The sequence below is a fragment of the Typopeltis vanoorti genome, chromosome 9 (assembly GCF_054136105.1).
Source record: "Typopeltis vanoorti isolate ZY-2024b chromosome 9, IOZ_Tvanoo_1.0, whole genome shotgun sequence".
NCBI classification, from domain to species: Eukaryota; Metazoa; Arthropoda; class Arachnida; order Uropygi; family Thelyphonidae; genus Typopeltis; species Typopeltis vanoorti.
Genome location: NC_143557.1, coordinates 60917147 through 60930313, shown reverse-complemented (window position 1 = coordinate 60930313; position 13167 = coordinate 60917147). Strand labels below are relative to the sequence as shown.

The following is a 13167-nucleotide window of genomic DNA, read 5'->3' as shown; positions in this document are numbered from 1 at the left end:
GTGTTGTTAATTCATGGGATGGATTTTTTTCTTTTACATATTTATATATGTGTTATTTTAATTATTAAATCATAGCATTTCTCTTATTATGGAATTGTTCCTTGGTTGTTGAATTAATAAAATAATTGACATTGCTAGTTCTTTTTATATGGATAAATCATTTTTTTTTTTGTCTTGCATTCTTTCAACACATTAAAGAACACCAAGTTGTCACACTCCTTTGAAGAGAAGAGAAATATAGCCTCAAAGTGTTTAGATTATCATGAATGATAGCTGTGACATGTGTATACATAGAAAAAGTGTAATAGGCACATTACTATTATTATTATTTTTTTTTTCATACTGGCAAGTTGCCTATTTCAGGCTTGGATATGGATACTTCTGTAATTACAGTGGCATGGATCTTATGTATATTATTATTTCCTCAGAATCAAAAAAATTTGAGACAACTCATGCTGGTAAATTATGGTATTGAGTTCAGTCCTATATCATAATAGGTCTGTTTAAGTATTTAGCACTCTTGTGAAATAAGTGATTTATTATCTGTTTTATTATATTTTTATTTATTTATTTTTTTGAAGTAATTAGTTTTTATAGTACATTCCTGTTGCTGTTCATGATTTTATTGTATTTGGTATATTTCTGATATTTTGCTGAATATTCCAGTATTAAAGTAGTACTATAAATACTGTAAAATTTCAGAAATCTACCGAACAGTAGAGTATCAATAAAGAATAGTGTTAGACTGAAGGAACTGAGGAGTTGAGTTTGTTGCTTCGGTCAATGCCTTGTGGTCTCAGATTATAGGCATTAGTGAAAAAAAAAAAAAAAAAGGAGGTATACTGACTGGTAATTGAGAGTAAAGTATTTTTTTTTAGGAAGAATAAATGAAATAGGAGAGGATGAAGTTCACTAGGGCAAAAAGTTTTTGTCCTAGTGAACAGAAACATGCTGGTCCTGAACTATGAGGATATTGTCAATGAATTAACTTTCAGAATCACAATATTAGAACAAATTATTAGATACATAATATGGGAATTAGAAAAGTCAAGAAGCGATTAGCATTGCATAGGAAGAACAAGAAAGTTAAACAGCAAAAGGAGAAAAGCTAAGCATTAAAGCAGGTAAGTAAAGAAAAATATAAAAACTGATATGCCAGCCTGGTTGGCCGAGCGGTTAGCATATCTGCTCTCCAGCCAAAAGGCTGCGGGTTTGAATCTTGCTGTAAGCATGGATGTTTGTGATTGCCTGTGTAAATATTAGTGTAGATGGTGATGGTAGTTCCGGTTCGTTGTAGTTGATGAATTGAGTGGTGGAGACAGAGCTGTAGAGTGGGTGTCCTCCCTCGATGAGTCTTTGGACTTCCTGGAGGGATCAGGTAATAATAATAAAGACTGTTACATCCGTTGGGAGATGTGGGATTGGATTATAAACTATTAGATATCAAAAAGTGTGTTTGGGGGACATGAGCCTTTGGCATTTAAGATGACTAGTGATGTATCCTCAGAATCATTCCTTGGTCCATTGGTATTCAGTCATCACATTAATGATATTGGGAAGGATTTATACAGCTACTTTCTGATTATGCAAAGATAGGCCAGGTTGTTCAAGAATGCAACTGACCTGCATTACTTGCTGAATGCTTGAATAAGCTGGAATTGTGGCATGTGTTGATGGCTGTCAGTAAATGTAAAGTTATGTGCTTTGATGTGATGAGATAATGAATTGCATATTATGTTGGTGGTATTCTGCTAATCTAAACTGAGTGTGCTAAGGAACTTGGAGTTTTAGTAGACAGAAAGTTGCAGTTTTGAGATCATTTAGCAAAGATTGCTAAATGAGCTAAATTGCTAAAACAACTCAGAGGATAATTGCATTGCTGAAATGAACACTGACATGTAAGAATAAGGAAGTCACCTGATCTCTTTATATGGCCCTGATTTTGTCCACACAATAGTCTTTCATTTGGACTATTGTGTGGACAAATCTGATCTCCTGTTTTCTGAAGTGATCAGATACAGTGAAGAGGTTGTAAAGGAGAGTGTCAAAGATGTTATTGGGAATGTTGAATGTAGTTTATGAGAACAATCAGGAGAAAGGGACAGGTGATAATATAGATCTACAAACTTCTGAAAAGGTCATATATGATACTAGTAGATGGAATTTTTCATAGTGTGGAGGGTGGGAGAGAGGATGAGAGGGCATCCATGGAAGTTGAAAATGAATGTAGTGAAGTAAGGGGTGGGTGTTAGATATTTCTCTCATAGAGTGACCAATAATTGGAATGGTTTGTCTTTGGAGGTAGTTAGTGCAGGTGGTATGAATGAATTGAAGAAAATGTATGATTACCTGTAGTGAGTGATATGTTGGTCTCCCTTGATGAGTGCTTGCATCCCTGAAGAACTCTAATAATAACAGTAATAAATTTAAAACATTCTGTTAGATGGGGTGACTATTTTTTTAGAACTGTAATTAAATCTCTTCGTTTTTGGCTACATTTAGAACTAACCATATATTGTCATGTGTCAAAATGGTTTTGAGTAGAGTTAATATCCCAGTGTTTTTTTTTTTTTTTAAATCTAATTTGGGTAATCTTGGTCTTCTGGAAATTATAAAGGATGGGAATTATAATAAATATATAATGTTTTTAATTTAACTAAAGTCTGATGTCCTTCAAACTACTGATGTAAGTAGTTGATTTTACTACTGTATTGCTTAACTGCAGCGATTAGTATAGCTTAACTGCAGCAGTCTGTATAGAGCACGTTTGTGCTGTTTGTTATTTTTGTTATTTAATCTTTATTTTAATTGAATAATTAAAATTTCATAATTTAATTAATTTAATAACTAAATGATATTTTTACAAATTCTTTACAACGTAAATAAAATTATTCTAATAATAATCGATGTTATTTTCATAATAAACAAAAATTAATGGGTTCATCAAGGTCATTAGTACATATAAAAAGTTATTATCATTAAATGCAATTAATAATAACTGGACAGTGATACAATAAATGAATCACAAATAATATACTCTGTGGAAAATTCCAGTCTTGTGTTGCAAATAATATTTAGAGCAGAAGATGATAGAATAATTGAAGTCTAAAGCATTACAACATCTGATGAGCAACTATCTTACATTATGCAAAAATCAGGTTCTGATTTCTGTTAAGTGATCCATGTAAACAAATTTCATAATTCGAATAAGAAATTTTCTTAGAAGTAGGGCATCATAGCTGTGTTCTATTCCTTGACTTGATTTGTGGATGAGACACGTATAGTTATGTGCATCTTTTTTCCTCTTTTGAATGACATGGCTAATTTCATAACTTCTTCCATTCTGATGAAGAAAACTTTCTGCAGAAAAAGTCAATTTCAGGCACCAGGATATTTCTGGAAAGGACTGCTTTCTTTGGGAGATCTCAGGAGGCTACATGTAGTTTTAGAAATGGTTTATACAATCTTACTATTTATATTTTTAAATAATGAACTATTAACAAGAAATTCCATCCAGGTATGTAAGTGGGAGAGTCTCTATATCCTCCATTTATATTTAAACATGTGACTTCTCTGTATATGCAGCAGTTTATAAACTGCTTTCTTAGAATAACTAATAAGGATGAGTTGACTATATAAGATGTATAGCTCTGAATTTAATGTTGTCTCTCTTAAGATGCAAAAATGTTTTACTTTATAAGGGTATTAGTGATGCTTAAGTTTTGTTCAGAGTTTTGTAGAGATTTAGCGTGACAAGAGCAGCCTCTATGAATTGGTTTAAGATTTCTAAAAATATATCACCTTCTGTTTTTTTTGTTCATGAAGACATCTAAAACAATATTATTATGATTGTTAGCACCATTCTTTCCATGAAGTTGAAAGACATCATGGGAGGTACCCACATACCAATTTCATCAAACAGCACCTAAAATTCATGAAACATTTCTGCACTAATTGCACCCTCATTCCACTCACTAAAAATCCCAATATAAAGAACCCGCTCCTCATTCACTTTCTCTGATTTTCCTTACACAGTTCTTGAGATGGGCCTCTTATTCTATCCCTGTCTCCCTTCATTCTAAGAACAATCTCTTCCACATTAACCTGGTAACAACTTCTTACCAACTTATATATTCTCAAATCATATCCTCCCCACTACTGTACTGATATTGTAGATAAATCATTTGATAACAGAAGTAAGAAACAAAAGACATGATATTAGTATAAATGTGCTGGTGGTTTCTCATTATCCATGCAATAGGTGAAAAGCCAACAGGGAAAATGTCATCCATTTTTAATTCCAGAGGGTTTAGAATAATTGGCAGGTTCTCCTAACACAGTTAAGAAATTACATTCTGGTGATATCCTTGTGGAAATGTTGCTCAGCAACATTTTGAAAAAACTACTGAGAGCAACATCACTGGATGGAATGCCACAGTAGCACTTCATAAAACCCTTAATTCTTATAGAGGAGTGATATTAGAGATGCATCCTGATACATAATAATCACCTAATTCCAACGAGGAACACTGTCTTCACTTTCCATACACCTAAACCTCCAACATCTGTAAGGGAAGGATATTTCAACAGCCCTGTTAGGCTATACATCCCTAATCCCCTGAAATGCTTAAATGTTAGAAATGTTGTCATGAAAAAGGAGGGTAACCACCACACCTATCATGAAATCCTCTTATGCTGAAATGATGCCAGTCAAGAAAATATCAACGGCAACTCAAACGTGTAAGTCTGTTCTACCATCCAATAATTTCACCATATCCGAATTTTATGACCTTGACAGCTTCTCTGCAGAGCACATCAGTTGAATGACCCCTGGTTTTACTCCAGAAACAACTTCAAAAATGGTTCCATTCAATGAGAACCCACTTGTTAAAAAATAATGGCAATAAAAGATAAACCACCAGACACTCCCATCCCCCATAGAAAAAATAAATACTTTGGTCTCCACTATAAGTAAGTTAAATTTACCAGATGAGGTAGTGAATATTTTTCCAGTGGAAGAGATAGACCCTGGATGTCCATATTTCCCAAAATCAACTTATAAATATAAATTTGATAAAGGTTGGAAACAGACAAGTCTACAAAGATAAAACAAACAATGTTAAAGATACCAAGCTATTTTAAACCTGGTTTTACTCCATTTCCCAAGTAAGCAAGTAAGTTTTGTCTGTTTACTTACTTGAGAAATGGAGTAAAACCAGGTTTAAAATAGCTTGGTATCTTTAACATTTATTATATCCAAGGTAAAATACTTTCTACATAAAACAAACAAGAAAATTTTTACAATGGAACTGTAGTGGGTTTTGGCAAGATCTTGATATCCTCAGGATACTGAGAATATCAAGATTCTCCTGCTGACAAACAAGCCCTTCTATTTCTGTCTGCAGGAAACATACTGTATTTAAAATGCATTGAGAATCTCACCTTAAGCAATTTCAATGTTATTCATAAACACACAACTGGAGATGTTCCTGCTCATGGTGGAGTAGCTATCCTTGTGAGCAGTCATACTCCCAACAGGTCCAGCTTAATATTGCTTTGGAAGCAGTAGCAATTTACCTATCCATGGGATTTCTTGTTACATCATCTATATATTTACTACCAGGATGTGAGTTAAATGAAATCAATCTTGATTTCATTTAACTCACAATTGTCTGAGCCGATACTCATGGTGACTTTAATAGGTACAAATCTCTGTGGGATAGTGTCAACCAACACAGATGAACAAGATTGTATGACTGAATGAATGTTTGACAATAATGACTTCTCCCTTTTGAATAATAGACTTAATACTTTCTTCCATATGCTTAGCCACTCATATTCTTCAATAGATCTTAGTTTGCTTCCCTGCCATTTTTCCATTGCTCTATGGAACTGCTGCTTCCAAACATATACGAAAACTATCATTTTCCTGTTATTTGTAGTATGTCTTCACAGGAACCATTTTTCACATGGATGCCCATGTGGAAAATGGACCAAGCTGACTTAAATACCTTTTCTCATCTTGCAAAATTTAATGTTGAAGCAGTCAGCAAACACCTATCAATGAAGCAGTGAAGTATGTAGCAAATTGTATTGTGGAGGCAGTAACAGTCTTAATTCCAAAAACATCATCTTGATTTTCACTCTATGCAAAGTCTTGGTGGAACTCAGAATGCGAGGCAGCCAAAAATGATCATGATAGAGCATGTAGTATATTTCATAAATACCATACCACATCAAACTTAATAGCCTTTAAACATGCTTGAGCCAAAACATGTTAAGTCAGATATCAGAGTGAAAAACAATCTTGAATCCAATTTACTTCATGTGTTAATCAAACAACCAGTGCAAAAATTGTATGGGATAAAATCTGCAAAATGAAGAGTAGATACGGAATACATACATACATACATACATACATACATCTTCAAGGCCCACCTTTCTTAATTGGATTGTGGGGGAAACAGCTGCAAGAAGAACTTCCATTGGTCACGATCCTCTGCCACCAAGCTCAGGTGTTCTGGTGGGATTCCCAAACGTGTCCACCCAAAGTTTTGGATATAATCTATCCAGCGAGTCCTTGGCCCTCCACGCAGCCTCCTACCCTCTGGCTTGGCAAAGAGGGCCTGCTGAGGGAGCCTCTCTTGTGGCATTCTGACCAGGTGCCCGTACCAACATAACTGTGATCTCTCAACACGGAGAGGCAGTGGTTGAGTATTGAGGGTTTCCCGAATTGCAGAGTTTCTGACTCTGTCGAGTCTTGTCAGCCCCACAACCCCTCGAAGGAACCTCATTTCAGCCGCTTGGATTCGTGTCCGCATTCTTTCGGTCATTACCCATCTCTCATGACCATAGGTGAGGATGGGGACATAGACTGTATTGAAGACAGCCAGCTTTGCCTTCTGGCTTAACTCCTGCTTCAGTACTACTGAACGGCCAAGCTCCTGTAATATTGAGCTTGGTAAGCCAATTCGAGTATCTAGTTCTATGTCCCATTTTCCATCATTCATGAATATGGACCCAAGGTATTTAAACTTCTCCACCTGCCTCGTTGGGACTCCACTTATATTTAGAGTGCACTGGGATGGTTGTCTTGAGACCACAAATGTTTCAGTTTTGGCCACACTGATCTTCATTCGGCATCTGCACAAACAGCTACAAACCTATCCAGGGTCTGCTGGAGGTCATCTGTGGAAGAGCTAAGCAGAACTAGGTCATCTGCAAAAAAGCAGACGTCCAATGACACATCTTCCAGTTCTGACACATTCACTGTCTCGGCTGTGCCTATCAGTCCAGTCCATAAATATTATGAAAAGGAGGGGTGACAGAACACACCCTTGGTGGAGGCCAACGGAGACTATGAAAGGTTCAGACTTTGTGCTGTTTACTCTGACACAAAACTCTGGGCATTCATACAGGGACTTGATGGCAGCTATTAGTTCACCATCCACTCCATACTCCTGTACTACTTGCCAAAGCTTATCCCGAGGAACCCGGTCATATGCCTTCTCCAAGTCCACAAAACGTGTAGACATTCTTGGCATATTCCCAAGATTTCTCAAAGACTTGCCTTAAAGTGAAGATTTGGTCAGTTTTGCTTCTACCAGGATGAAAGCCACATTGTTCTTCCTGGAACTTTGACTCAACTATTCTCCTGTACCGTCTTTCCAAGCACTTAGCATACACTTTCCCAGGCAGGCTGAGCAGAGAGATGCTACGATAGTTACTGCAATCCTTCTGGTGTCCCTTCTTAAAGACTGGTATTATTATACCTGTCTGCCATTGCTTTGGTGCTCGCCCAGATATCCAAGCAGCCTGACACACTCGAGTCAGCCAGAGAACACCGTCTCGATTTAAGGCTTTTAGCATTTCGGGCCGAATTTCATCATCGCTAGCAGCCTTGCTCGATTTTAGCGATTTTATTGCTAAATGGATCTCTTCTGCTATGAGACTAGTCATTGCCCCAATCTGCACCTCTTGGATGTCTGCAACTGCTGGGCCACCCTGGTTAAGAAGGCTCTCAAAGTATTCCCTCCATCTGTGGAGGATATCCTTCTCAGTTGTTAAAAGTGCACCATCAGAGGCCTTAATTGCCCTTGCTGTGCATGATTTCCTCCCTCGAAGGCAGCGGATGGTCTGCCAGAATACTTTGTTTAAATTTGCATAGGATGAGTCTAATCTTTCTCCAAAGGATTCCCAAGTCTTCTGCTTTGCTGTCTTTACTGCCTCAGCAGCAGCTTTTTGTGCCTCAGCATACTGCAAACGCATCTCAGGTGACCTGACTCTAAGCCATGTTAGGTAGGACTCCTTTTTTTCCCGGACAGTTTTTTGGACTTCTTGGTTCCACCAAGGTGTCCTTTTCTCGCTGCCTGTTGCCACGCCGAGCCGCTTTCTGCCACAGCATGAGAGTGCAGAGGCAGTGACAGCTGTTCTGAACAGCTTCCACTCCTCCTCAACATCTGCAGTATGCTTGGGAATCTCTTTGAACCTGGAGGAAATGTCATCTGCAAAATTCTTCCTCACAGCCTCATTTTCCAATCTCTCCCATTTCACGCAGTATAGCTGCTTAGGCCTACCAGCATTGATGGTAGCATCTGGTTTCTGAAGCCGTAGAGTGCACACAACAAGGTGGTGGTCAGTTGACTTCTGCCCCTCTTCTCACACGAATGTCCAACACTGAGGAAAATAGGTCTGCTGAGACTATAAAGAAGTCAATCAGAGACCTTTGTTCTAGTGTATCCCTGTACCAGGTATGCTTATGGACTTCTCGGTGCTGGAAGAAGGTATTCATTATGGACAAGCTGTTAGTACAGCAGAAGTCCAATAATTTCAACCCATTCACGTTAAGGTCAGGGGCGCCGTTCCTCCCAACCACACCCTCTCCATGTCTGGTCATCTGTTCCAACATGTGCATTGAAGTCACCCATTAGCAGGACTGATTCCATGTTTGCCACCCTGTCAAAAGCAGCATCCACTTCCTCTAGGAAGGCAGAGTATTCTGACTCCAGATTAGATACGGAAAATATCTTTTTTTCTACCTTGGACCATAATGGATGTATCATACAGAAACAGCTTTATAGCCTTCTGAATATTTAATATTGAAAAAGCAACAAGCTAAACAGCGGCTAAAGTTTTCTACTAGAGGGATTGAGCCATACACTCAGAGCCATTTGTTAAGGAAAACTAAAAAGAGATATTTTATTGTTTCGCTGCAGTGTAGTAGTTTCTGATGACATTTGTTATTAGATGATAAAACATCTTCTGTCATCTTTGATGAATCTCCTTCTCTGAACATACAACAAAATACTTACAAAGGAATAGTTTCCAGATTTGTGGGCATAAGTCAGTTGTATCTGCCATCCCAAAACCAGGAAAGGATCCAACACAGGTTAATAATTATTGACCTATTGGTCTGTCCAGCTGTCCTTGTAAGATACTGGTGATAATGGTTAATGCCATACTTCCTGTTATTTATAAAGCAATGATCTTTTCTCCAATACACAATGTGGATTTCATAGACATTGTTTAACTTTGGACCACTTGGTCCATTTAGAAATTTGTATAAAAGACACATTCCTGAACAAGGATATCTGGTTTCAATGTTCTTCGACATGGGCAAAGCGTATGATACTGCCTGGAGATATGACATGTTTAAAAGACCTTTATAACCTAGGTCTTAGAGGACACCTTCCTATATTTATTAAAACTTTCTGTCCAGTGAGCTTTCCAAGTCATTTTTTGCTATCAAAGTTAACTCAATCACTGAACAGCTTCTTCCCGCTGCCTACAGAATAACATATAGAGCATTGCCTACAGAAACACTGTAGGCAATGTAGTAGGTTCTGATGACATGTCAGATTGAGGTCCACCTGTTTGATATGCATGTTATTGGCATGAATGTTGACAACATTACCTGCACCAAATGTAACAACATTCCTTTATGGCAGGTGTGCACTCCATCCTGCAACCTCTCACTTTGTCAACTACAGAAGTGTCATATTCCATCATCTGTCTACCTGTAATTGTGTAATATACAGAGAGCAACCTACTCTCATTTCTTGCCCATCTATACTGATGGTTCAAGATCTGAAATCTCGGTTGGCTGTGTTTCCTGATATTACTATATCCAAACAGATCTCACTCGATACTGGTAATTATACAGCAGAGTTGCATACCATTCAGCTTGCACTTGTGAATATAAAAGAAAACACTACCAAAAGTGTGTAATTTATACAGACTCATTGAGTTCTTTACAGGCCATCTCATCTTCTGTGCATAATCCACATCGAGTGCTTTGTGAGGTTTTGCAACTGTTGTACAAAATGAAGATCCTTAATTTTGATGTTTGGTTGTGCTGGATTCTAAGCCATATTGGAATTAAGGGAAATGAGACTGCAGATGCTAGATATATTATACTGTGCTGTTTTTGTGTACTGTTTATACAGACAGTTTTTAAGATAAAGCTAATCACCCAGTGACAGTCATCATAGCAAGAAGTACTAGCAAACTGATTGTGTTAGATTAAGTCTGAAATTAATCATTAATAATCTAGTCAATGGAGAAACATAAAAGAGGATGTTGTTCTTGTTAGGTGTCACCTAGGTCATAGTCATACATTTTTTACTTACAGAGGGCTGATGACCCATCTATGTATGAAAAATACAACACACATCTCACCATTTGTCATATTCTGATGGAATGCCAGCAGTTCACATGAGAGAGGAATGAAATTATTGCTTATCTGGCTGAGCTTATCTGTACTAAGTCTGATGTTATCAGACTCAGACAAATATAACGTTTTTAACTTTTTACAAATAATTATTTTATACAAATACATTTGATTATTAATTCTGTTGATCTGTAGATACTACATTGCATAACTTTTTTGTACATAACATATTATTTACTAATTTATCTCTTTATGACTATTTATTAATACCTTTGTAACTTAACAGAGACTTAACATAGTCCATTTTCATGCCAGAATATAAGAGAATCCTCCTTACTCTGCCAGTGCTCTTCATGTTTTCTTAACCTTTTTTTTCTACTTAAATCATGTGGCCACTTCTATTATGAATGTCACCTAGACATTTCCACCCAAGAGAATGTGACTTGCATGAGAAGAAACTGTTATTTTAGTGGCACTGAGTGAGAAACTCTGAAATACCAATGGGGTAATTGACTTCTGAAATTTCTGCTGTTATTTTCTCTAGTTAGATTTCTGTTTCTGATCCAAGCACTTGTCTTGATAGTTAGCAAAATAATTCTTGTTGGAATGTGCAAGCCTTCATTCCAAATTTGATTTAAAATCACCATCCTACTTATTCCATCTTAACTTCAAACAGAGAATTCTGTATAACACAAGTTACTTGAATAGAAATTCAGCTTTCACTAATTGTAGCTTATGCAGCTATAAAAAAAAAATCATCAAAAATTCCAGATCTTATTTTGAAAGGGCCAACTACAGTAAACTTGTCTGTATAAATGACAGGCTAGTTTACTTCTAATCTCTTGCAGCAGATTTTGAGTCTGCCCATGTTTCACCTCTGTCCTATTCAGATGGCATCATTATAATGTCTCCATAAAGATAACATGGCTACTGAACATTATTTTTCTTCTCCTTCATAGATAGTTTAGATAAATTCTTACTGTATGAAAAACAGTGCATCATGTCCTTTGATATATATATATACCCACAGAATAGCAATATCACCGATATTATATTTTTACATTTATTCCTGTTAAAGACCCCTAATTGTTTCCTGGATTCACGTGTTTCCTAAAATGAAACACAATATACTAATGATGCTTCATGAAGAGGACTCTATTCGACACATAAACAGTGCATCACATTTGTGTTAATAGCCTGGGTGTGTGCAGTCACAAATATGGACACCTTTTAGCCCTTTGAACAGATATATAGATGGTGTAGCGGGTCAAATTCTTAGCACTCCAATGGTTTAAACCACCCAGAAGGCAAGGCAGGGTGTATACTAAGATAATAGTACCCAGAAATCAGTGGCTGTGATTAGTTATTCTGTCAACCAATCCAATTGAATGTTGTCATTTGTTATGAGTTGCTGTTTTTGCTTTCTGAGTTTCATCTTTTTTGCATGCGTGAAGTGCGCACTGACATATTTAGGACACTGATATAGACAAGTTTTTAATATATAATATTTTATAAATAATTTATAACTTTTTTTGTATATTTACAAATGGAAAACAATGTTAATTATCTACTGGATGTCCTGTTTTCTGCTAGAGTTTTCGCAGATTGTATGATTATAGTTGAAGGAGGTTGGAATTTGTGTATAAATAAGTAAGTAAAACAAGTTATTTCAGCCTTTCTTTGGTTCAATCTGGAAAAAATAATAATTTCCCAAGTGATTACTTTTTCCAATTTCTGTGCGTATTATATGGCTGTATTTAAAAATATTTGCAAAATTCAAATTATCCACGTCTCACTCTGGTATTTGCCAATGATAATATGATCATCATGAAGCATAAACCCTTTGTGCTTCTCATATAAACGGTGAAGCATAGCTATTGTTCATTTGACCTTAGATAATTTTAAATATGTTTTCCATATTTAAAATTATATTAATTGATAAATTAAAGTATTCAAATTATCCTAGAATTATTTGCATTGGACTAATTAAGATGAGCACTGATGTACTGTGCACTCTTAAAACTTTCATACATCAATAAAAATGCAATCATCCAGTCAAATTGATGTGAATTTTGTAGCGTGGGTTGCATAAGCCACACAACAGCACACCCAACCTCAATGGGCATGTGATGCCTCTGGTAGCCAGCTAGATATTATGAGAATTTTCAGTAACTGAGGTACTGAAAGATCTCACGATATGGATGGAATCCTTTTCTACCCAATTGAGCTGAAAACTAGAGCACATTGGCTGTGTGTGCGTGTGTGGTAAGGATTGAGAAAGAAGGTTATTGATATTTTACTTGAAGAGTTGAAGATTTTAGTTATTTAGGAATAGTAGAGGAGAAACAAGTCTGGTGTTTTTTCATTTGAAAAGGATGCTGGGTAGTTACTGCCCTTGTTTTAACACTCCCAACAGAAAGTCAAGAAATGACCATTGTCAATTCATTGGAGCAGCGACCATATAAGTACCTGGCATTGCATGTTGGAGATAGAGGTTG

The 13167-nt window shown here is 36.5% G+C and overlaps 1 protein-coding gene across 3 annotated transcripts in view; it reads left to right on the top strand.

The window, feature by feature from the left end:
• The window catches only part of LOC150103081 (putative phosphorylase b kinase regulatory subunit beta), an 860602-nt gene that overhangs the window by 202346 nt on the left and 645089 nt on the right, over positions 1–13167 (top strand). The gene's annotated exons all lie outside the window — the stretch shown is intronic.